Source organism: Pristiophorus japonicus, chromosome 12, assembly GCF_044704955.1.
Source record: "Pristiophorus japonicus isolate sPriJap1 chromosome 12, sPriJap1.hap1, whole genome shotgun sequence".
NCBI lineage: Eukaryota > Metazoa > Chordata > Chondrichthyes > Pristiophoridae > Pristiophorus > Pristiophorus japonicus.
The window spans coordinates 180,985,424-181,011,602 of NC_091988.1; the positions used below are offsets into that span (position 1 = coordinate 180,985,424).

General features: G+C 43.1%; 1 protein-coding gene across 16 annotated transcripts in view; it reads left to right on the plus strand.

Moving 5' to 3' along the window:
* LOC139277579 (band 4.1-like protein 1) overlaps positions 1–26,179 on the plus strand; it is a 298,694-nt gene that overhangs the window by 30,088 nt on the left and 242,427 nt on the right. The window contains exon 1 of one of the 16 annotated variants that reach the window (XM_070896232.1): positions 6,983–7,058. The exons of the other annotated variants lie outside the window; for them this stretch is intronic. The gene's annotated coding sequence lies outside the window, so the exon portion shown is untranslated. Of the gene's footprint in view, positions 1–6,982; positions 7,059–26,179 lie in introns of those variants that run through there. 16 annotated transcript variants of the gene reach the window in all.

Sequence of the window (26,179 nt, forward strand, 5' to 3'; positions counted from 1 at the left end):
TTCAGTGGCAAGGGTTAACCAGGACTGGAGACCAGCTTTGCTGCACGGACCTAGTGCGCACACACATCGCAGTGTGGGCTGGCCCGTGCTGTCCCTGGGCCCTCTGTTCTTCTGGGCCGCGTACCCTCATTTGCCTCATCCTCGTTCCAGAGCCCAGCGCTCCAGCTCTATTTATAGCCTTGACCTGCGGTGGTGTTCTCACACAGGTCGGGGCAGCCCACGATGATCCAGGGCCCGGTCTCCATGTACCTGGGTTAGACTGCACTTGGAGCACCGTGCACAGTTCTGGTCGCCATATACCTTGGTTAGACCACACTTGGAGTACTGTGCACAATTCGGATCTCCATATATCTGCGTTAGACCACACTTGGAGCACTGTGCACAGTTCTGGTCTGGTTAGATCACACTTGGAGCACTGTGCACAGTTCTGATCTCTATATTTTAAAATATACAAGCACTGGAGAAGGTGCAAAAAAGATTTCCTGGAATGATACCAGAACCGAGAAATTATACCTATAAGGAAAAATTGAATAGGCTGGGGTACTTTTCTCTAGAAAAGCGTGACCTGATCTTTAAGATTATGAAATAGTTTGGTAGGGTAGACGTCGATAAGATGTTTGCACTTGTGGGGGAGACCAGAACTAGGGGCCATCAATATAAGATAGTCACTGATAAATCCAATAGGGAATTCAGGATAAACTTCTTTACCCAGAGACTGGTGAGAATGTGGAACTCGCTGCCACAGGGATTGGTTGAGGCGAACAGCAGAGATGGATTTAAGGGGAAACATAGAAACATAGAAAATAGGTGTAGGAGAAGGCCATTCGGCCCTTTTGAGCCTGCACCACCATTTAATATGATCATGCAACTTCAGTACCCCATTCCTGCTTTCTCTCCATACCCCTTGATCCCTTTAGCCATAAGGGCCACATCTAACTCCCTTTTGAATATATCTAACGAACTGGCCTCAACAACTTTCTGTGGTAGAGAATTCCACAGGTTCACAATTCTCTAAGTGAAGAAGTTTCTTCTCATCTCGATCCTAAATGGCTTACCCCTTATCCTTAGACTGTGACCCCTGGTTCTGGACTTCCCCAACATCGGGGAACATTCTTCCTGCATCTAACCTGTCCAATCCCGTCAGAATTTTAAATTTCTGAGATTCCCCTCTCATTCTTCTAAATTCCAGTGAATATAAGCCTAGTCAATCCAGTCTTTCTTCATATATCAGTCCTGCCATCCCTGGAATCAGTCTGGTGAATCTTTGCTGCACTCCCTCAATAGCAAGCACGTCCTTCCTCAGATTAGGAGACCAAAACTGAACACAATATTCAAGGTGTGGCCTCACCAAGGCCCTATACAACTGCAGTAAGACTTCCCTGCTGCTATACTCAAATCCTCTCGCCATGAAGGCCAACATGCCATCTGCTTTCTTCACCGCCTGCTGTACCTGCATGCCAAATTTCAATGACCGATGCACCATGACACCCAGGTCTCGTTGCACCTCCCCTTTTCCTAATCTGTCACCATTCAGATACTATTCTGCCTCCCTGTTCTTGTCACCAAAGTGGATAAGCTTACCATTTATCTGCACCATATTGCACCTGCCATGCATTCGCCCACCCACCCAACCTGTCCAAGTCACCCTGCAGCCCCTTAGCATCCTCCTCACTGCCACCCAGCTGAGTGTCGTCTACAAAGCTGGATAAACATATGAGGGAGAAAGGAATAGAAGGATATGGTGATGGGCTGAGATGAGAAGGGGTGGGAGGAGGCTCGTGTGGAGCATAAACATCAGATCTTAAGAAATAGGAGCAGGAGTCGGCCATTTGGCACGGACCTGTGGGGCCGAATGGCCTGTTTCTTGCTGTAACTTCGATGTAATGCTATGAATCACAACTGCATGGGGCAGCTGATTGGACCAGTTTTTAAAATTTTTTTAAATTTATTTATTCGTTGCCAATCTTTCCAATTCTTTGTCAAATCACAAACGCCAGAGGTCACCTTGCACACATCAAGGATCACTCTGCGCTAATGCTCTTAGCCAAAAGGCCTAGAGCCACTGCACCGTTCCTGGAAGTACTGCAATACCAGGTTCGTGCCATGGAGGTGGCTGGGTCAGGCCCCCCACACACCTCCGTGGAGGTGGATGGGTCAAACCACCCCACCCACCTCCTATTTCCAAAAAGCATAGGAGAACCACCTTCCTGATCCAGGGAGAACCACGTTGGGGTCATGGTTACTCCCCTGTCAGGTCAGTTACACATGATCTTAGCCAAAAAGGCTGATTGGACCAGTTGGCGACATCATCCGGAAACACAGGGTGTGTGCACTTAGATTTGTGTGCTCAAGTCTCTGGAGTGGGAATTGAACCGACAACCTTCTGACTCGAGGCGGGAGTGCTTCCCACTGAGCTACAGCGGACACAAAGCTAACCATTGTTGATAAAAAATATCTGAAGAGCAAACCTGTAAATCATTGTACTCCAGACACTGATACCAAATGCCAATACAGAATTGAGATATTCAGACATGTGACTGATCAATGCCAAAAGAGACTGCATGCATAGAATGGGCAAATAATGGCAAACATCCCACTGTGTGCACAACTGATGGCACCTTCTGGGGTTGATCCGTCCAAATCCAAGTCTTTTCAATTGGACCAGGATTCGCTTTTTTAAAAATGTATTCAACGCAATTCCAATTTCAGAATCATTTAGTTCCTCCTTCAGGGACTGGAGTACTAAAAATCTATGCTGACATTCCAGTGCAGTGCTGAGGGAGTGCTGCACTATCGGAGGTGCCATCTTTCGGATAAGACATTAAACCGAGGTCCCATCTGCTCTCTCAAATGGACGTAAAAGATCCCATGGCACTATTTCGAAGAGGAACAGCGGAGTTCTCCCCGGTAACCTGGCCAATATTTATCCCTCAATCAACATAATTTAAAAAAAAAACAGATTATCTGGTCATTATCACATTGCTGTTTTTGTGAGCTTGCTTGTGCACTATTTGGCTGCCGCACTTCCTACATTATTACAGTGACTACACTCCAAAAGTCATTGGCTGTGTAAAGCGCTTTGAGACGTCCGGCGGTCGTGAAAGGTGCTATATAAATGCAAGTCTTTTCTTTTCTTCATGCCTTGGATGCACCACTGTGTAGAGAAAATTCATCAGCTCTCCTTTGGATAGCAAGCCTTGCTATTTAATTTTCTCCCTTGCCTCAGGGAATTGGGCAATGACTGATCTGAGTACTCTGCAATATTTAAACTCACTCGTCACTGCAGGGAGGTAACGATATGCCAGCCAAAGAATGCTTGTTATCTGCAGTGAGATGTGCGAGGTTTATGTCATTGCTTGTGGATTATTATGCCCCTGACTTTGTGGTGTCAGACAAGATATTCGAGATTGAGTGTTGAGAGCTTTAATTGTGCATTAGGGGATTGAGGTTGAGTCCACTATGATCCACCCCTAGACAGTAATTACTCCACATCTTTTATGGGAAAACTGGGTGTAGATATTTTACTGGTTGCAGGGATGTCATAATGTTAGCTCTTTTCCTGAGGGAAACTTAAGTGAAAGCTCAGGTTTTCTTCTTTGAGAAAGAACGTTGTGAATAGATGAAAAATTCCTATTTATTTATTTGTATTTCTGTAATTTGGGTCTCTCGAGAGAGATGGCTGGGCATTTTCAGGTGGGGAAAGTGCTTTGATACCTTTTGGGATAAGAAAGCTGACTTGATTGTGGAATGCAACTCATGTTGTGTAAAATACTTACTACACCTATCTTTTAGGATAAGAACCGGAAGCTTGGAAATTACAATATTAATGGGCGAACGCTTAACTCCTTGGTATCAAAGTCCTCTCTCCGCTAAGTTAATATAAGCGGTAACCCTTTTAAAATAAACAAACTAATACCGATGTTAAAATAACAGAAAATTAATCTCATACAGATACAGTGAGTACTTGTCTACTAATATCAGCAGCGGTAATTTCCAACTATAAAAGGGCATGTGTTATTCAGGATCACTAAGTATTCAAGGTCCCACACAAGAGATTAATGTGCAAAGTTAAAGCACATGGGATTGGGGGTAGAGTGCTGACATGGATTGAGAACTGGTTGTCAGACAGGAAGCAAAGAGTAGGAGTAAATGGGGACTTTTCAGAATGGCAGGCAGTGACTAGTGGGGTACCGCAAGGTTCTGTACTGGGGCCCCAGCTGTTTACACTGTACATTAATGATTTAGACGAGGGGATTAAATGTAGTATCTCCAAATTTGCGGATGACACTAAGTTGGGTGGCAGTGTGAGCTGCGAGGAGGATACTATGAGGCTGCAGAGCGACTTGGATAGGTTAGGTGAGTGGGCAAATGCATGGCAGATGAAGTATAATGTGGATAAATGTGAGGTTATCCACTTTGGTGGTAAAAACAGAGAGACAGACTATTATCTGAATGGTGACAGATTAGGAAAAGGGGAGGTGCAAAGAGACCTGGGTGTCATGGTACATCAGTCATTGAAGGTTGGCATGCAGGTGCAGCAGGCGGTTAAGAAAGCAAATGGCATGTTGGCCTTCATAGCGAGGGGATTTGAGTACAGGGGCAGGGAGGTGTTGCTACAGTTGCTACAGTTGTACAGAGCCTTGGTGAGGCCACACCTGGAGTATTGTGTACAGTTTTGGTCTCCTAACCTGAGGAAGGACATTCTTGCTATTGAGGGAGTGCAGCGAAGGTTCACCAGACTGATTCCCGGGTTGGCGGGACTGACCTATCAAGAAAGATCAACTGGGCTTGTATTCACTGGAGTTCAGAAGAATGAGAGGGGACCTCATAGAAACGTTTAAAATTCTGACGGGGTTAGACAGGTTAGATGCAGGAAGAATGTTCCCAATGTTGGGGAAGTCCAGAACCAGGGGACACAGTCTAAGGATAAGGGGGAAGCCATTTAGGACCGAGATGAGGAGGAATTTCTTCACCCAGAGAGTGGTGAACCTGTGGAATTCTCTACCACAGAAAGTTGTTGAGGCCAATTCACTAAATATATTCAAAAAGGAGTTAGATGAAGTCCTTGCTACTAGGGGGATCAAGGGGTATGGTGAGAAAGCAGGAATGGGGTACTGAAGTTGCATGTTCAGCCATGAACTCATTGAATGGCGGTGCAGGCTAGAAGGGCCGAATGGCCTACTCCTGCACCTATTTTCTATGTCTATGTTTCACCACTGGAATGTCTCTGTACCTGTAAACACTATTAGGTCATGGAAACATTAAAGTGCAAAGTGTTTTGGTCTCGCTATCCATCTTAGTAAAGCCGTATAAATGTTTGACCGTCATACTTTTAATCTGATCTGATAATTTGACCACGATGACTTTATCTAAGTAACAGTGATACCAAGTAGGAACAGGAAGCTTTTATGACCTTGTCATTTTAAATACAGCTCGTTGTTGTTTCTGAATCAGAAAGCTGAGCATTGTTGGCGAGTTGTTCAATTGTACATGCTTCTGGGGTCAGAGCACAGTAAGTTTTGGGGTTGTTGTCCTTAGAGCAGAGAAGATTAAGAGGGGATTTGATGGAGGCCTTCAAAATCATGAAGGGTTTTGAGTGTAAGGGGAAACTTTCCAGTCGCAGAAGCATCAGTAACCAAACGATCCAGAGATGACGTGAGGAAACATTTTTTTTCCGCAGCGAGTTGTGATCTGTCATGCACTGCCTGAATGAGTGGTGGAAGCAAATTCAATAGTTACATTCAAAGAGAACCATTTGAAAGGGAAAAAAATTACAGGGCTATGGGGGAAAGGGCAAGGGACTAAGAGCTGGCACAGGCATGATGGGCCGAATGGCCACCTTCTGTGCTGTATCATTCTATGATTCTATTAGACCCCTTTTTATGTTGGGGTCAGTTGGGTGTTTAACTCACAGTTTCCAAAACAGCAACCCTGATGTAAACTTGCTGAATTTATTAAAACCGGTCTCTAGGTAGATGCACGTTTACCTGTTCTGCCTGATAGCCTGATCTAATGAATCCCAACAGCTTTACATTGGGGTTGCTGCTGGCTGAATAAACAAACTTCAAGAACTGCTGTCACCAACATTTTTTTGAAAAAAGCCCACAGAGTACATGCAATTTACCGATACATGCATTTGAGGGTTTGGTCCATTCCAGTACATTTGTGTGGTATGACAATCTGACTGGGTTGTCAAGGAAACCTGATTGTTGGAAACCACATTATTCATGTTCTATCCTGCTTGCTGTTAATGGAAAAGAGCAGGACGCAATTTTAGTATTTCCATTAATGTTCACCTCTTTCCTGCAATAAAAGAAATTCTGTTAAGACACTTCATATCCTTGAGCCTCAATGTAAGCAAATAACACACTCTCAGTGGGTGAGCCTGATTTAAAAAGCTTCAAAATGAAATGAAGAACAGCCTCTCGGTGTCCTGCTCGTTTTACTCACACAAGAAACAGTACCATATTTGCTTTAGTAAGTACACCATCAATAAACAGCTTCTGGTTTCTTATCACAGATGTGTTATTATAGTTGCCAAATGTTCTAATATTTTAGAAGTACCTGCTGCTTGGGCCTTCCTTTCAAACTGCAACTCATTCTCTGATGATTAATACAGGGTGCAACCCATGTATCGGAGAATTGATAGATAAGGAAAAAGATAATATTTTGCATCAAAGGGTTGAAAAAGGAGCTAAGCTTAAACTTTATGAATGTCACCTGAATCGGAGATTAAATTGCTGGCTTTAATTTGCTTCTCGGTGTTTGCTGTAATGTTTGTTGAGTGTTGCAAAATTTAAGTGAAATGATCCCTTTCACTGAAGAACTGGCAAGCTTTCATCTCTGACTGCCTATGGGGTAAGGTTTAGAAAAAAATCTGAGGTTTCAGCTGACCTTTTGCCATTTTGGATAAAACAGTCGCTGCATGTCTGGTGAATTTGTGGCATTGAAGGTTCCCCCTGATGTGTACAGTTTCCATTGTGATTGCTCTGAGGTTATTTGTGGCCTGTGGAAAGAGTTGGGATATTGCTGCTGATAGTGACACATGTATCCTGAAGGTAAACGGTATCGTGTAGGAGAATGTGCATTATTCTCGGTTTCATTCCTGTAATAGTTTACAAGTGAGTCCGCCATATCGCCACATACAACAGTAGACACCAGTGACTTACAGAGCTTGATTGATATCAAACATTAAGTTACAGCCTTGGGCTCATTGCCAGTCAATAGAGATTGTATGTTCACGTGTGTTTTTAATATTCTACTTTAGAAATTTAAAAAAAATGCTTATATATAGTGAGTGGAGTAAATGTAGTATAGTGTAGGTGAAAGAGTTACAAAGCTGATCATGACATTGAATCTGAAGATATGTGTATCACGTGATAAGTACTGTAATGTGGCAAGCTTTATTGGCTACAGATTACTGTAAATAAACTGCTCCGTCTCAATTGCAGAATAGTTGAAAGATACAGTGTGTAAGAGTGACCATGCTAGGCGCTCAAGATTATTAAGATGTTTTAATATTCAGTGTGTTAGTTATGCATAAATGGTAAATTAGCTACAGCTGCTTCAATTTTCATATTTAAAAAAAAAACTTTTGAGTAGTTTCATTTGGCACACGCACACTACATTAGTGATTTTAAAAAGTCAGGCGTAAGCATAATTCAGTAGGGTTACTCTTACTGTGGCAACTGCTACAACTGTAGCCAAATCTTCAACAAAAGTCAGAGTTCCTCATCTTACATTGCCAGGCCGGCCATTTTAAATACACCAAGAAGAAATCATTATCGATCTTCATTTCAGGGGCAATTGCACAGCCTGGTAAGTGGGAATATCTTGCGATTGTATCTTTAGAGTTTTTATATAAGTTAGAAAGTGGTGCTCTTCTAAACGTGAATGGATTACTGAAAAGAAGACATGTCGGATTTAATTTAGAGAAGCTGCACAACATCAGTGTGGCTCACAGCTCTAAGAAGGAGGCCACATAGAAGTTTAACAAGCGATACAGGAGAATCTCTTTTATTGCTATAGCTTTCTTGTAGCACAGCTTAGGAACATGCTAAAATGAGCTAGGCAGGCTTGATGAGAGCCAGATCAGTGAGAAATAATCATCTATTTGCCAGAGTTCATGGGCCCAAGTTTCCACAGGATAGAAAATGGGCACCCCTCCGAGCTGGGCGCCCATTTTTCGCGCCTAAAACGGCGCCAGAAAAAAAACGCGCTATTCTCGAGCGCTTTGCAGCTCCTTGTCTGTTTTGCGCGGCACCCAGGGGGGGCGGAGCCTACACTCGCGCCGATTTTGTAAGTGGGAGGGGGCGGGTACTATTTAAATTAGTTTTTTTCCTGCCGGCAACGCTGCGTGTGCGCGTTGGAGCGTTCGCGCATGCTTAGTGTGAAAAAAAACATTGGCACTCGGCCATTTTTGTAGTTCTTTGTAGCTGTTTAATTTTTGAACATTTTTTAATAAAATCACATTGCCATCAGCACTGAGGCTTCCCTTCTCACTGTCTCCTTCCCCTCCCTCCCCTGCGCAGCAACAAGCCGCTGTCTCCTTCCCCTCCCTCCCCTGCGCAGCAACAAGCCGCTGTCTCCTTCCCCTCCCTCCCCTGCGCGGCAACAAGCCGCTGTCTCCTTCCCCTCCCTCCCCTCTGCGGCAACAAGCCGCTGTCTCCTTCCCCTCCCTCCCCTGCGCGGCAACAAACGGCGGTTTCCTTCGAACGATGGCTGAAGCACTTTCACACAGGTAGGAAGATGGTTTATTTAATCTTTTCTTTGCTTATAAATGTTTATTCAGGTTGGATTTATTTGTATAATATTTGTAGAAGTATAAATAAGGATTTATTGTAGAATTTAATGACTTCCCTTCCCCCCCCCCACCTCGTTCTGGACGCCTAATTTGTAACCTGCGCCTGATTTTTTAATGTGTAGAACAGGTTTTTTCAGTTCTACAAAAATCTTCACTTGCTCCATTCTACTTTAGTTTGGAGTACGTTTTCACTGTGGAAACTTTGAAATCAGGCGTCAGTGGCCGGACACGCCCCCTTTTGAAGAAAAGATTCTGTTCCAAAGTAGAACTGTTCTACCTGACTAGAACTGCAGAAAAAAAATGTGGAGAATTGCGATTTCTAAGATAGTCCGTTCTCCACCAGTTGTTCCTAAAAATCAGGCGCAAATCATGTGGAAACTTGGGCCCACATGTATCTGTCCTTGGGACAAGTACATCAAGTTGAAAGAACAGTATCGAGACTGGTGCAGGAACACTGGGCTCCTTGTTGATTTGAGAATGCAGCAGTTTGTGCTGATCTGTTGTTCCTGTGTCTGTACATTTGACAGAGCAGGTAAAATTCCCCCTGAAATTAAGGGTTGTTTCCTGGTAACTGTTCCAGAACCAGTGTCGTTTTCTTGTTTTACTTGTACCCCGAGTATATTGCATTCAAATATTTATACTGTCATCATTTGAAGAGCTAAAAGTTTTATTTACGCAGATGTTTATATTTTTAGCTAAAAGATCAGTGATGCAATATAATTATACTACCCAATGCATTGTGACTATGCAAAGTGTCAGCCTGGCTCAGTTGATTGTGTTCTTGTTCTGAGTCAGAAGATTGTGAGCTCAAGTCCCACTCTGGAACTTCGATACACGATCCAAGCTGACATTTCAGTGCATTTTATTAGAGGTACTGAATTGTTAAAAGTGCTATCCTTTGCTTCGGCACTCTGCTGCTTCAAGTGGATGGTAAAGATCCCATGCTGCTATTTGAAGAAAAGTTATCATGCCCCCTTGACATTCTTCCCTCCACCACACCTAATCAATGAACTATTCATTCATCTGATTGGTGTTTGTAGGACATTGCAGTGTGCAAAATGGCTGCTGCTTATCAACAACACAACTCACTTGATTCCGAAGTGATTAATCAGATGTGGTGTGCTTTGGTGTGTTTGAGAAGTGATATGGTGCCATGTAAATGCAAGATTATTTTTCTCCCTTCCAAAGTGCTTTGCAGGAGATGGTGTTGGACATTAATATTAGATTCCCTCATATTTGAAATTATTTTATGGAAGGATTCCCCGGATGGGTCAGAATGTTTACCCACTGAATAGGTAAGGCAGACCGGGTCAGAAAAGTGCCAGTGTTTAATCTTTTGTTGAGTTAACGGAGATGGGGCTCAGGACACTACAATTGACTTCAGTGTCCAGTCTTTGAAAGAAAAATCATTGCCCTTGCTTCTCTTGTTAACTGGCAACCCCTGCCAATACTGTGATTGTTTGAGTGTCTGATAAATGACCAAAAGTGGCTTGGCTCTGAAGCCCCTGCTCCTGCTGTTGAATAGCTTGCCGTCAGTTGATGTCAAGGCTCGCTTACGAGTAATGGCTTCCAGGGTGAGGCACAGGAGAGTGACGGTGCCCATGGAAACTTGCCCTAGCCAGGGGGTTGGTACTTTAGGAAGGGAGGGTAGAATTGTCATAAAAATTCCTTTTAGAATAAGAACCTGATTGTAATGGTGAATATTGTACTGGGTGAAGAAGAACAGAGACAGGAAGATGGATTGAGTAGATTGCTATGATTTATTTTGTTAAATGTAGGGAATTATGCAGTGGATCATGGCTTGATCTTAATTTAATCCAACAGGGGACTTTTAAAGAGCAGTCATAGCAGTATGGCAGTTTTTCTGCAACCCCCTGTAATACTATAGTTCTGCAGTAAAATAAAACGAGAGTTGGCTGGCAGCTGCTGGTCTTGATCCCCTCAGTAAACAACACTGAGAATGTGTTTACCATTGAATTGCTGGGAAAAGGTCTGATTTATTCAGTAAATAATGGAACATCTCTTGCAGCCTTGTAGATGATTATTCACTTATCAACAAGGGTATCCCTCAATGTGAGGTGAACTTTAATAATTGTCACTGTTGCTTGCTACTTGCAGCAATGAGATTATTTGCAAAAGTGATCCACTTAGACTGAGAGCAGGGATCCATTTGCTATGTCTGCAGTCCCAGATCTTTCCAAATATGGCCAATAGGCTGCAAATATAGTTCAACATTTTTTGGTGTCAACAAATGTCTGAAGAACATTCATTGAAGAAAAACAGTGTACAAAAACAACTCCAATAGCTAACATGAGTTGAGGGACACTGACAGACGGAGATGCACAAACTAAAACAGATTGTAACTAACTAAGGGCTTGTGTACTGATCAGGAATTGAAGTATCTTATACCAAGGCTGTGATAGGATACCAGCAGAAGTCTTGGCAAAGAAGAAGTAGAGTTGGAAGGGTAAAAGATTAGAGTCATGCAGTATAAACAGAATAAATTAAGTGCTTGCTTTGTAGTGTGCAGAATGTGAAATGTATGGAAAATCATTTTAAACCTGGATACACAGCTATAAGTATTAATGTCAGGCAGGGGAAATTTATATGAAGCCACTTAATCACATGCCTGCTGACATGTCGGTTCAGCTATGAATTCATGAATATTGTACCAATTTTATCACTGAGATTTCTGACTTAGCCTCTAGAATGTGTATGTAACTCTGGGTAACAAGCGAATCTTTTTTTTCTGTCTTTATGTCTCTCCTTTTTCTCTCTCTCTCTCTCTCTCTCTCTCTCCAAGGCAAATTTTAATCCTGCCCACCTATTGGTCATGGGGTGGGTAGTTAAAATGGGAATTGGGTGCCCACTGCTGCGTTGCCAACACGTTTACTCCCATTATCATTTTAACTGCAGGGTTTTTAATCGCATCTAGGCTGCCCACTGCAGGCAGGCTGGGGCGGCGTTAATATTAAAATGTTGGGGTCGGATGATGTCACTCGGACCCCACGCGATTTTAACTGCCGATCATGGCAGAGCTGGGGGAAGATGGTAATGGTATCTGGACCTCCTGTTGGTGCCATCATGGGCACTTCCCGCCTCCTTGATGCAATACTGATGCACCGGGTTAAAATTGGGGCTCCTCTCAAGCATTTGGTCTCAACCTTCCTGTAACCATTCTGCTGAAATTACTAACTCATTGAAACTTGCTTTCAAGATGTGTCAAGTTGGCTCACGAGTGCTTGGCTCCTCCATGCCATCTCATTGAAAGGCTTTTTAAAAATCAGCAACTGGTGGCTGCCTAGGTGTCCTGCTCTCGTGTCTACATCACATAGAAATATAGAAAATAGGTGCAGGAGTCGGCCATTCGGCCCTTCGAGCCTGCACCACCATTCAATAAGATTATGGCTGATCATTCACCTCAGTACCCCTTTCCTGCTTTCTCTCAGGCAGTATCACTGAGGCAGTATCAGTGTTGCTTTCAAACTCTTTATTGAATTGTCATTAAGTTTGGAGAGGCCACATACTGGCCTTGAGTCTCCTCTCTAAACTGGTCATGCTGCTCCATTTGAGTGTATCGGAGCCTCTACGTACCACAGCTTGGCAATTATTTAATGATGTAACCTATTGGCTTCTCAGTAAAGTCAATAAATGATTACGATTCACTGAACTTCCTGTTGGAGACAGACTTCTGACTTACCTTTTGTATACGTTGCCAAGGTAATAGATTTTAAAATTGTGCAGTTTAATTTTTAATTTCAAGTTATTTTCTCAATTTAAAAAAAAAAGTGATATTTAGCAGTTTACCTGTATTTATTAAGGTCCTAATGCACCCCAAAGTCGCCAAAGATCAGATATATTGTCATGTCAGCCTGTTACATTTGACACAGTGGGGTAGAAATGTTTTGGCTGCTGGTGCCAGCATATTTGCCGCTCGATATTCCACTCCATTGACTTCACTAGAACTGAATAGCGAGTGTGGTGTTTAACAGTGGCCGATGTGATGCTGCTCAAGATGAATTTCTTCCCCCTTTGTGTTGAATCACTGGGACATTCGGGACAAACTGCAAATTCGCATGCATAAAAGCATGTGAAAATGCTGTTGTGCACAATTTGCCCATGCACTATACTAAGAATGATCTCTATATTGGTTTTTGACAGTCTGAAAATGGTTCATTTATTGCTGTTTGTTTCTCCTCCCCCACCTCTAAAGTTTGATACTGGACATTAAACCAGAAAAATATTTTTCATGGGTCGGGTGTCCTGTTCAACTGTTTTTAGGGGTTCCCAATAATCCAACATTGAACAATAAAGAAGAAAAACGAGTATTATCATGGGAGAAAACTGCTTTAGAAAGCTCACTGGAACAAAAGCAAATGACTGTGGAAAATGGAAATTTGAAATAAAAACAGAAAAGCTCACTACCAACTTGCATCTTGCAGACTAACCCATTTCTTCAATCTGGATCTGACCAGTTGCTTAGTTACGACATTAATACAGCATTCCCCTGATATTAAGAGAACCTCTTGAGTACAAATCCTTGTATTCAAACTCTGGGCAAGAGGAAAAGGTTGTGCAGTGGATGAACTCGAGTTCCTCGAGACTAATCCTGCCATCACCACACGTTCTTCCGAAAGGCCAAGTTTAAAAAAAAAACGTGTATAAAAATGGTCAATTATTTTGATGGACGTTGCTTGCAACCATTTCTTCCCAACTGAGGTCTGAATATTTAATGCTTATTTACATTAGCTGCACAATACACAGTAAATAATAGATTAATACATGCGTGACCATCCCATACGTACACATTTGTGCTTGTGGGACATTTATCTTCTCAGTATCTTTAAGGATCAGCCCTCCCCCACCGTGCTCTGTTTTTGGATGGGACTGCATGAATTCAGAGGGCCGCTGTATTAATGCAAGGGGTGATACCAGGGAAGGGTCCCTGATTTAATCAGGATTCAAGACCAAATTACCAGATGTTACTGGGGATGAGAGGCTTCAGTTGTAAGGAGAGACAAGAGAAATTGGGGCTCTTTTCACTTGAACATTGAAGGTTAAGAACGGATCTGATAGAAGTGTTTAGAATGGAGAGGTTTCAATAGGTTAAAAATAAAGAAAGACTTGCATTTATATAACGCCTTTCACGACCACCGGACTTCTCCAAGCGCTTTACAGCTAATGAAGTACTTTTGGAGTGCAGTCACAGTTGTAAATATTTCCACTGGTCAGTGATTTGATATCTAGAGGGCATATATTTAAATGAATTGTCTCAAGAATGAAGGGAAATGTTGGGAGATTTTTTTTTACAGTTTTGCTGGGACATGGAATGTCCTACCAGAAACAATAGTGGATGCAGAATTCATAGAAACATAGAAAATAGGTGCAGGAGTAGGCCATTCGGCCCTTCTAGCCTGCACCGCCATTCAATGAGTTCATGGCTGAACATGCAACTTCAGTACCCCATTCCTGCTTTCTCACCATACCCCTTGATCCCCCTAGTAGTAAGGACTTCATCTAACTCCTTTTTGAATATATTTAGTGAATTGGCCTCAACAACTTTCTGTGGTAGAGAATTCCACAGGTTCACCACTCTCTGGGTGAAGAAATTCCTCCTCATCTCGGTCCTAAATGGCTTCCCCCTTATCCTTAGACTGTGTCCCCTGGTTCTGAACTTCCCCAACATTGGGAACATTCTTCCTGCATCTAACCTGTCTAACCCCGTCAGAATTTTAAACGTTTCTATGAGGTCCCCTCTCATTCTTCTGAACTCCAGTGAATACAAGCCCAGTTGATCCAGTCTTTCTTGATAGGTCAGTCCCGCCATCCCGGGAATCAGTCTGGTGAACCTTCGCTGCACTCCCTCAATAGCAAGAATGTCCTTCCTCAGGTTAGGAGACCAAAACTGTACACAATACTCCAGGTGTGGCCTCACCAAGGCCCTGTACAACTGTAGCAACACCTCCCTGCCCCTGTACTCAAATCCCCTCGCTATGAAGGCCAACATGCCATTTGCTTTCTTAACCGCCTGCTGCACCTGCATGCCAACCTTCAATGACTGATGTACCATGACACCCAGGTCTCTTTGCACCTCCCCTTTTCCTAATCTGTCACCATTCAGATAATAGTCTGTCTCTCTGTTTTTACCACCAAAGTGGACAACCTCACATTTATCCACATTATACTTCATCTGCCATGCATTTGCCCACTCACCTAACCTATCCAAGTCGCTCTGCAGCCTCATAGCATCCTCCTCGCAGCTCACACTGCCACCCAACTTAGTGTCATCCGCAAATTTGGAGATACTACATTTAATCCCCTCGTCTAAATCATTAATGTACAGTGTAAACAGCTGGGGCCCCAGCACAGAACCTTGCGGTACCCCACTAGTCACTGCCTGCCATTCTGAAAAGTCCCCATTTACTCCTACTCTTTGCTTCCTGTCTGACAACCAGTTCTCAATTCATGTCCGCACACTACCCCCAATCCCATGTGCTTTAACTTTGCACATTAATCTCTTGTGTGGGACCTTGTCGAACACCTTCTGAAAGTCCAAATATACCACATCAACTGGTTCTCCCTTGTCCACTTTACTGGAAACATCCTCAAAAAATTCCAGAAGATTTGTCAAGCATGATTTCCCTTTCACAAATCCATGCTGACTTGGACCTATCATGTCACCTCTTTCCAAATGACATCCTTAATAATTGATTCCATCATTTTACCCACTACCGATGTCAGGCTGACCGGTCTATAATTCCCTGTTATCTCTCTCCCTCCTTTTTTAAAAAGTGGGGTTACATTGGCTACCCTCCACTCCATAGGAACTGATCCAGAGTCAATGGAATGTTGGAAAATGACTGTTAATGCATCCACTATTTCCAAAGCCACCTCCTTAAGTACTCTGGGATGCAGTCCATCAGGCCCTGGGGATTTATCGGCCTTCAATCCCATCAATTTCCCCAACAAAATTTCCCGACTAATAAGGATTTCCCTCAGTTCCTCCTCCTTACTAGACCCTCCGACCCCTTTTTATATCCGGAAGGTTGTTTGTGTCCTCCTTAGTGAATACCGAACCAAAGTACTTGTTCAATTGGTCCGCCATTTCTTTGTTCCCCGTTATGACTTCCCCTGATTCTGACTGCAGGGGACCTACGTTTGTCTTTACTAACCTTTTTCTCTTTACATATCTCTCGAAACTTTTGCAATCCGTCTTAATGTTCCCTGCAAGCTTCTTCTCGTACTCCATTTTCCCTGCCCTAATCAAACCCTTTGTCCTCCTCTGCTGAGTTCTAAATTTCTCCCAGTCCCCGGGTTCACTGCTATTTCTGGCCAATTTGTATGCCACTTCCTTGGCTTTAATACTATCCCTGATTTCCCTTGATAGCCACGGTTGAGCCACCTTCCCTTTTTTATTTTTACACCAGACAGGAATGTACAATTGTTGTAGTTCATCCATGTGGTCTCTAAATGTCTGCCATTGCCCATCCACAGTCAACCCCTTAAGTATCATTCGCCAATCTATCCTAGCCAATTCACGCCTCATACCTTCAAAGTTAGCCTTCTTTAAGTTCTGGACCATGGTCTCTGAATTAACTGTTTCATTCTCCATCCCAATGCAGAATTCCACCATATTATGGTCACTCTTCCCCAAGGGGCCTCGCACAACGAGATTGCTAATTAATCCTCTCTCATTACACAACACCCAGTCTAAGATGACCTCCCTCCTCGTTGGTTCCTCGACATATTGGTCTAAAAAACCATCCCTTATGCACTCCAGGAAATCCTCCTCCACCGTATTGCTTCCAGTTTGGTTAGCCCAATCTATGTGCATATTAAAGTCACCCATTATAACTGCTGCACCTTTATTGCATGCACCCCTAATTTCCTGTTTGATGCCCTCCCCAACATCACCACTACTGTTACTAATGTTTTTTGCCCTTTGGTGTTCTGCAGCTCTACCCATATAGATTCCACATCATCCAAGCTAATGTCCTTCCTAACTATTGCCTTAATTTGCTCCTTAACCAGCAATGCTACCCCACCTCCTTTTCCTTTTATTCTATCTTTCCTGAATGTTGAATACCCCTGGATGTTGAGTTCCCAGCCCTGATCATCCTGGAGCCACGTCTCCGTAATCCCAATCACATCATATTTGTTAACATCTATTTGCACAGTTAAATCATCCATCTTATTGCGGATACTCCTTGCATTAAGACACAAAGCCTTCAGGCTTGTTTTTTTAACACCCTTTGTCCTTTTAGAATTTTGCTGTACAGTGGCCCTTTTTGTTCTTTGCCTTGGGTTTCTCTGCCCTCCACTTTTCCTCATCTCCTTTCTGTCTTTTGCTTTTGCCTCCTTTTTGTTTCCCTCTGTCTCCCTGCATTGGTTACCATCCCCCTGCCATAATAGTTTAACTCCTCCCCAACAGCACTAGCAAACACTCCCCCTAGGACATTGGTTCCGGTCCTGCCCAGGTGCAGACCGTCCGGTTTGTACTGGTCCCACCTCCCCCAGAACCGATTCCAATGCCCCAGGAATTTGACCGTTTTTTTAAAAAAATGGAATATTTGAAAAAAGATTTGGGTACAAGGGAAGGGTAGAGCTGGTGCAGCACAGTGAGCTGAATGGCCACCTCTTGTGATGTAAAATTCTATAATGGAGAGATGCTGAAGCCACCACTACAGGATTCCGCTCCAAAGATCAATTCCATCAATGTACTAATGTATCATAATTTTTCTGACTCTGCTCACAAAGCTTTCAAAGAAGGAACTAGCTACCCATGATAGGAATTAAAATGACTTCAATCTGTGACTGCTAGTTCAGATCAACAGGGATTCAAACTGTTTGATAATCTAAACTCTCTCTGACCTGACTCTTCACTCTCAGCTTTATGTAGTAGGGTCACGGTTTTATAGTACAGGTATTTGAATATTGTCTGTTGCAAATAATTCCAATTGGGAATCCCTTTATTGTTTGGCATGGCTATCAAAATTCAGGGCTAAGATGACTAGAATGTTCTGTAATTGAAGAACCAAATTTCTTCAACTGCAGTAAATATTCTCAGAGATCTGCACCATTGTCATAGAATGATACAGCATAGAAGGAGGCCATTCGGCCCATCGTGCCTGTGCTGGTTCTTTGAAAGAGCGATCCAATTAATCCCATGCATCTGCCCTTTCCCCATTGCATTGAATTCTCTTTCCCCTTCGTATTTATCTAATTCCCTTTTGAATTGATTCTGCTTCCACCACCCTTCCAAGCAATGCATTCCAGATCATAACCACCACTGCATAAAAATGCCTAAATCTGTTGATAAATGTATGAAATGTAAGTGCTTTGGGGCATCCTGAAGACACACAAGCTTTTCTTTCTTCCTCATTTTCTCTCCACTCCCTGGTGATGGACACGATGTCATCTTTTTGTTTGCTTTGTGTTTCATCAAATTAAAAATAACAGAATACTAAAGCGCACAACATGAAATAAATATTCTCGGGAAAGAATTATATTTGTGATCTAAACTCAACAATTGTCAGTTCTTTCTGTAAAGTGTAAATTTAAAGTTTGCCTTTTTCTCTTCTCTTTTTTACCTTGGAACTGTTCCATCTTGGAACCGATCTGTGCACAGGAGTGTCACTGTTCTCATTTTCCACTGGACTGCTTACTTGGAGGGAAGCACATTGCTAAATAAGATTTATTTTCATCAATGGCCTTGCACTGATATTGGGAAATGGGGACTCCATTTCACTCCTACATCACACTTCAGTGCCTGAAAAATGTTCAGAGTGGAAAGATTCTGATCGTGGGACAACATTTGGCACAAAAATAAAACTAAAAGATTTTAACTCTAAATGATATTAAAGGTGTATTTGGAGATGCTTTCAACCCCAGATTTTTTGTCAGCTGATTAAATCAAACCCATACTCTGATTCCAAGATCTGAAGAAAGGGTTGTGCAGATCAAAGACCGCAGATTCCCTTTTTAGTCTGCGCTGAACAGACGGATCTCTAATCTCTCCTGTCTTCCACCTTATCACAGACCTTCCCTTTTGTTCTTTCTTCCCCTCCCCTTTTCAGTGCTTGTTAAGAATGTGTTCTTTCCGAACACTCTCCAGTTCTGACAAAGGGTTGTCGACCCAAAACGTTAACTCTGCTTCCTCTCCACAGATGCTGCCTGACCCACTGGGATTTAATAAGAACATAAGAACATAAGAACATAAGAATTAGGAACAGGAGTAGGCCATCTAGCCCCTTGAGCCTGCTCCACCATTCAACAAGATCATGGCTGATCTGGCCGTGGACTCAGCTCCACTTACCCGCCCGCTCCCCGTAATCCTTAATTCCCTTATTGGTTAAAAATCTATCTATCTGTGATTTGAATACATTCAATGAGCTAGCCTCAACTGCTTCCTTGGGCAGAGAATTCCACAGATTCACAACCCTCTGGGAGAAGAAATTCCTTCTCAACTCGGTTTTAAATTGGCTCCCCCGTATTTTGAGGCTGTGCCCCCTAGTTCTAGTCTCTCCGACCAGTGAAAACAACCTCTCTGCCTCTATCTTATCTATCCCTTTCATGATTTTAAATGTTTCTATAAGATCACCCCTCATCCTTCTTAACTCCAACAAGTAAAGACCCAGTCTACTCAATCTATCATCATAAGGTAACCCCTTCATCTCCGGAATCAGCCTAGTGAATCGTCTCTGTACCCCCTCCAAAGCTAGTATATCCTTCCTTAAGAAAGGTGACCAAACTGCATGCAGTACTCCAGGTGCGGCCTCACCAATACCCTATACAGTTGCAGCAGGACCTCCCTGCTTTTGTACTCCATCCCTCTCGCAATGAAGGCCAACATTCCATTTGCCTTCCTGATTACCTGCTGCACCTGCAAACTACCTTTTTGGGATTCATGCACAAGGACCCCCAGGTCCCTCTGCACCGCAGCATGTTGTAATTTCTCCCCATTCAAATAATATTCCCTTTTACTGTTTTTTTTTTCCCAAGGTGGATGACCTCACATTTTCTGACATTGTATTCCATCTGCCAAACCTTAGCCTATTCGCTTAACCTATCTAAATCTCTTTGCAGCCTCTCTGTGTCCTCTACACAACCCGCTTTCCCACTAATCTGAAAATTTTGTTACACTGCACTCTGTCCCCTCTTTCAGGTCATCTATGTATATTGTAAACAGTTGTGGTCCCAGCACCGATCCCTGTGGCACACCACTAACCACTGATTTCCAACCCGAAAAGGACCCGTTTATCCCGACTCTCTGCTTTCTGTTAGCTAGTCAATTCTCTATCCATGCTAATACATTTCCACTGACTCTGCGTACCTTTTATCTTCTGCAGTAACCTTTTGTGTGGCATCTTATCGAATGCCTTTTGGAAATCTAAATACACCACATCCATCGGTACACCTCTATCCACCATGCTCGTTATATTCTCAAAGAATTCCAGTAAGTTAGTTAAACATGATTTCCCCTTGATGAATCCATGTTGCGTCTGCTTGATTGCACTATTCCTATCTAGATGTCCCGCTATTTCTTCCTTAGTGATAGCTTCAAGCATTTTCCCCACTACAGATGTTAAACTAACCGGCCTATAGTTACCTGCCTTTTGTCTGCCCCCTTTTTTAAACAGAGGCGTTACATTAGCTGCTTTCCAATCCGCTGGTACCTCCCCAGAGTCCAGAGAATTTTGGTAGATTATAACGAATGCATCTGCTATAACTTCTGCCATCTCTTTTAATACCCTGGGATGCATTTCATCAGGACCAGGGGACTTGTCTACCTTGAGTCCCATTAGCCTGTCCAGCACTACCCCACTAGTGATAGTGATTATCTCAAGGTCCTCCCTTCCCACATTTCCGTGACCAGCAATTTTTGGCATGGTTTTTGTGTCTTCCACTGTGAAGACCGAAGCAAATTAATTGTTTAAGGTCTCAGCCATTTCCACATTTCCCATTATTAAATCCTCCTTCTCATCTTCTAAGGGACCAACATTTACTTTAGTCACTCTTTTCCGTTTTAAATATCGGTAAAAGCTTTTACTATCTGTTTTTATGTTTTGCGCAAGTTTACTTTCGTAATCTATCTTTCCTTCCAGCATTTTCTGTTTTTAATCCAGAATTCCAGCATCAGCAGTATTTTGCTTTTGTTTTGATCTACAATTGACCCTAGACTAGGCTAGAAGGGAGTAACGTGAGCCAAACTTCTTCCTCTTGTTTACTATCTAATATCCCCCACAGGAAAATGGGGATGTGGGGCTACAATCTGGCTTGGTAATGATGATGCCATGGTTTAATAACCTCACTGTCCAGCTTCACAGCTGGAGACTGGCTACAGTTACAGTGTAACAAGGGGGACAGTTTTGTTGCATTGGTGAATGCCTTGCATTTAGAGGTATTTTGACAAGTTAACTTTACAGCAACTTTAATATTTCTATATGTCGATGTTTATTCCACAATCCACATCACAACATGCTTTTGAGATTGTTACAGTGCATTCTATAGCCCTGCCACTGTAACAATACTCATTTCCATTGAGATACCAGTAGGTGGTGAATAGGTGGATCTGGTTGGCAACATATTTGAAGTGTTTCAGTGCTACAGTGCTTAGTTTGAGCAATGCTAAGATCATGCTTTGGAGCATTATTAAGTTAGTGGATTTAATGCCGTGGAACTGAGAGATCTATTTCCAAGGTAGCTTTAAAATTACACTAGTTATGTGCATTGTCAGTTTTCCCAAGTTAAATGTCGTCTGGAAATTAGGACTGCATTTAGATTTATTTTTAGCTGGCAATTTAGGAAGACTGAGATCCAAACTGCCATTTCAATTCATGGTGTTATACATGCAGGGAGCAATGCTACATCGAATGTACAGATACATCATCACATGTTTGGTATCCATCACTCAACACTGATCAATGTCTGTCTACATAGGTTATAGAGCTTGTAGTTTAGTCTCAGTGTGAACCTTTCACCATGTGTGTGCAATGGTGTTTAATTTAGGCTGGCAGTAACTTGAGAAATATCTGAGAGTATATTATCCCGAGCTTTGAAAACTGTTTACACGAGCACCACAATTTGGAATCACTCAATCTGACTGCACTTTAGGAGTGAATGATCCCTTTATGCTCTGTATATTATGTGTGTATAAAACGACTTGCATGATCTTAGAGCAGAATATGTAACAGAACAAGGTTATGTTTTATAATTCTAAGAGTTAATAATTCCCTCCATTTTCATGGGAATTCTAAGCCTGAATGCGTAATGTGACCGATACATTTTTTTCTGCATCCATAAAACCACATGGGTTTGTGATTCATCTGCCAGGTATTGGAAATAAATCAACTGGGTGGGAACTAATTGAACACGCTCTCCTCTCCTTTCCTCAAAATGTTCTGAAGAGTAATTTGTGAAGAAAACTGTTAAAACAGGGTGTTGTCAGCTCATTGGAGAATTCTCAGATCGATGTCGTGAACATACTGCTTCAATTATTAACTCCACCGAGATGATTTAATAAATCATGATGCTGTTTTCAAATGCACAGGATAAAACCGAATTGAAGTGAGCCTGCTCCCTGCCATCACCGGGGTGGGGGCAGTAATACTAGCTTCTTATAGCTATGGAGGTCGGAGGTTAACAATATTGCCATGACCGAGCAAATATCTTCAGCACCATAATACTGAGGCAGTTTATCAATATCAGGAAGTCTTGGAATGTTACCAGATACTAATGCCACTATTTAAAAAAAAACAATGACTTAGCACGATGTCCGAAGGTGCTTCACAAAAGTGTATAGGGGTGGAATTCACATACTGTACAAGCTGCTGGAACTGTTGTGGAGCTTGAAATTCAGGGCTCAAAATTGGCCAGGAGTTGCTCCATTTTTTTGGGAGCAACTTGATTTTTCTTGTCATATATTCAATTGTCATTGTAATCCATGTATAAACTGACCTAAGTTGTACACCGTGAGAACACTGACCACTGGGTGGTGAACTTGTGGGAGACACTCCTAACACCTGGACTTTCAGGTATAAAAGGGGAAGCTCCACCCACCTTCATCACTTCAGTGCTGGAATAAAGGTTGCTGGTCACAGAGTGACCTTCTCTCAAGTATGGGTCTCGTGTGCATTTGTACTGTCTAGTCAGGACATATCATTTCTGGAGTATCTTAACAATCCCCATTTTGTACATTCAATTTGCGCCAGTGTAAGTGAGTTAGTTAGGATTTTTTTTAGTTTAGTTTTTTTCAAAAGGAGGTGTTACCAGCCACCTACACCTGTTTTGGCCATTTAAGCCACTTTGGGCAGCAAATAGTTACTCCAAACTAACTTAGGCCAGCATATGTGGCCACTTGTGGTTGCGCAGAAAGCCCTTGCGGAGATTTAAGAAATCAGCGCAGATAGGTACATTGGAGACCATTCGGCCAGAGATGGGGACGGGAAGGGAAGCGGAGAGGACCTTGCAAAGCACTAAACAAAGCTCAACAAGTAGTAAGCATTCAAGAAGACATAAAAACATTCAAGAATAAATAAAAAATAAAACTAAGTCCTACCTTCATATCAAAACTCTGCCCGGGAAGTCAGCGGGCCGGCCGGTACAACAGAAGTAATTCAGTCCTACCCTACCTTCATCTTCAGCCCGGGAACAGCAACGCAGCAAGTCCAGATTCCAGTCCCAGGGAGCCCTATCTCAGCCCCAGCTCCAATCCTTTCCCAAAGAATCCTCTCTGTCTGACCCCACTCCTGTTCCTCCTCAGCTTATCTAAAGCTAGCTTTAGGATGTCTTGCCTGGCACTTTTTGTTTAAAGAAGTGAGGAATGTTGACGAAGTCTTCATGGAAACACTTGTGGCATTGTTTTTCATATCTGACTCGACCTTCTGTTAAGAAGAAAGCACCCGGCTTCACAACCCTCACACTTGTAAACATCGGGATTAGCCTCCGTGTGTTCCACAGCGGGCCCGGCCTGTGCATGAGACTACTCGGCCAGGGATAGGGGCGGCGAGCAATGGGTCCCTCCCACACAAGCTGCAGGATGCGCTGGGGGCAAGGAGCTACTGCGCATGCATGCACTCTCCAAAGCGCATATGGAGAGCTGCCGGCACTGTTTCTCGTGCAGGGCCCTAGCTCCTCCCTCCCCCCCCACCCACCGCAATCGACTGGCCACACCAAGCCCCGGGAGGGGCAACACAGCGGCCAGAATCGGGGGACATTTTTTAGGCGCCGATTTCAGCCCACAAAGTTGATGCATCTCTGGTGAGTGCGCCGAAAAAAAAGGTGGGCCAAATTTGAGCCCAAACTGTCAGCCGAAGAAAGGGAATGGTCCTGATAGTCGCTGAGGAACCTGGCAAGTCCGGGGACGTGGGTGTCCTGCCCAACTTCATGGTAGGGCCACATTATCATTTTTTATCTTGCTTCAGAAGGTTGTGGGTTCAAGTCCCACTCCAAGGACTTGAGCACATAAATGTAGGCTGACACTCCAGTGCAGTACTGAGGGAGCTCTGCACTGTCGGAGGCGCCATCTTTTGGACGAGACGTTAAACCAAGGCGCTCTCAGGTGGATGTAAAAGACCACATGGCACTATTTTGAAGAAGAGCTGGGGAGTTATCTCTGATGTCCTGGCCAATATTTATCTCTCAATCGACATAACAAAAAACAGATTAACTGGTCATTATCACATTGCTGTTTGTAGGAGCTTGCTGTTCAGAGAGCTTGCCGCGTTTCCCACATTACAACAGTGACTACACTCCAAAAATACTTAATTGGCTGTAAAGCGCATTGAGACGTCCAGTGGTCGTGAAAGGCACTATATAAATCGAAGTCTGTCTTTCTTCTTTACCTGCCCAGCAGCCGGTCAAATTGACAGCCTGGTGGGGTAAGCAGTGGCAGGAGGCCAATGTGGGGTGGGGGAGGGGAGGGTGCAAGGTCGGTGTTCGTGGCTTGGGATGGAGTGTGGAAGGGGTGGAGGGTGGCTGCAATCACGGCATGGAGAGGTCAAAGATTGGGTCTTGGGGGTGTGGCGGGGAGGAGGAAGAGAAATGGCAATCGTGGGAGGAGGGAGAGAAGTGCTGTGATCAGGAGAGGGGAGGCTGAAGGCTTCCTTGAAAGGCCCAGGGGAAAGCACTCCTGGCCCACCAGGAGTACCATAAAGGTGGAGCCAGCATCTCCCTCCTCCCTTTCACTGACAGGTTTCCTGACCTCTGGGAAATCCCGTGCGGTAGAAGTGAATTTTAAATCGGGCTCTCAATTGCACAATGGGAGCCCAATTGAAGAACATAATAAATACGAGACGGCGTAGGCCTACGACATTCAATAAAATCATGGCTGAGCTTCTACAGCAACTCCACATTCCCGTCCTATCCCCATATCCCTTGATTCCCTTAGTGCCTAAAATCTATCGATCTCAGTCTTCAATATACTCACCGACTGAGCATCCACAACCCTCCGTGATAGAGAATTCCGAAGTTTCACAAGCCTTTGAATGAAGAAATGTTATTTCAATATGTTAATGAAGTGTTTTGCTCATTTTTTACCTCTCCTGTCCATCATGGGGGCATTGATATGAAGGCCAATATATCAATAAAAAGTGCTATCCTAGAGGAAGGTATTTTTGGACCCATCATGTTTCACTACTTAGTGAAACTCCCTCATTTTGGATCAAGCGCAGCCAAAAAGGGACGGAAAATCCTGTTCCCTTCCGGAAATATTTGTAGGATCTAGATGTGACTTGTTTTGATCTAATTCTTTGTGTTGTAACTATATTCAAAAAGGAGTTAGATGAAGTCCTTACTACTAGGGGAATCAAGGGGTATGGTGAGAAAGCAGGAAGGGGGTACTGAAGTTGCATGTTCAGCCATGAACTCATTGAATGGCGGTGCAGGCTAGAAGGGCCGAATGGCCTACTCCTGCACCTATTTTCTATGTTTGTTATCTGCTTTCCTCCTTTTTTTTGTTCAAAATTCCACTAGTGGCATTTCCCTGATGTTTACGAATTTGAATGGGTTCTGAGGACATGCATGCATGACCTCTGATGTTGCCTTGGTCTTTGAACTTTGTGCTTATATTACCTGTTGGATGCTTGTTTCTGACGGTCAAGCTTTTTGATGCTTGTCGAATATCTGATGCATTTTTTGCAACACTGTCTTGGACCAAACCAACAAAAATGTGTTCCTGGTTCTACATCTTGATTTTTATTGTGGAAAATATAAATCGTATTCATGTGTGAAATGTTCTTTCCTTAATTTACAACGGCGACATTCTTTTAGGGAAAAAAAAATATCTATTTTCAGCTACAGTAGATGTATGTTTGTTGTTGAAGTTGATTTTGCCTGGGAGCTATTCATTTTGTTCTGCTATTCTTTCATTGTTTGTTT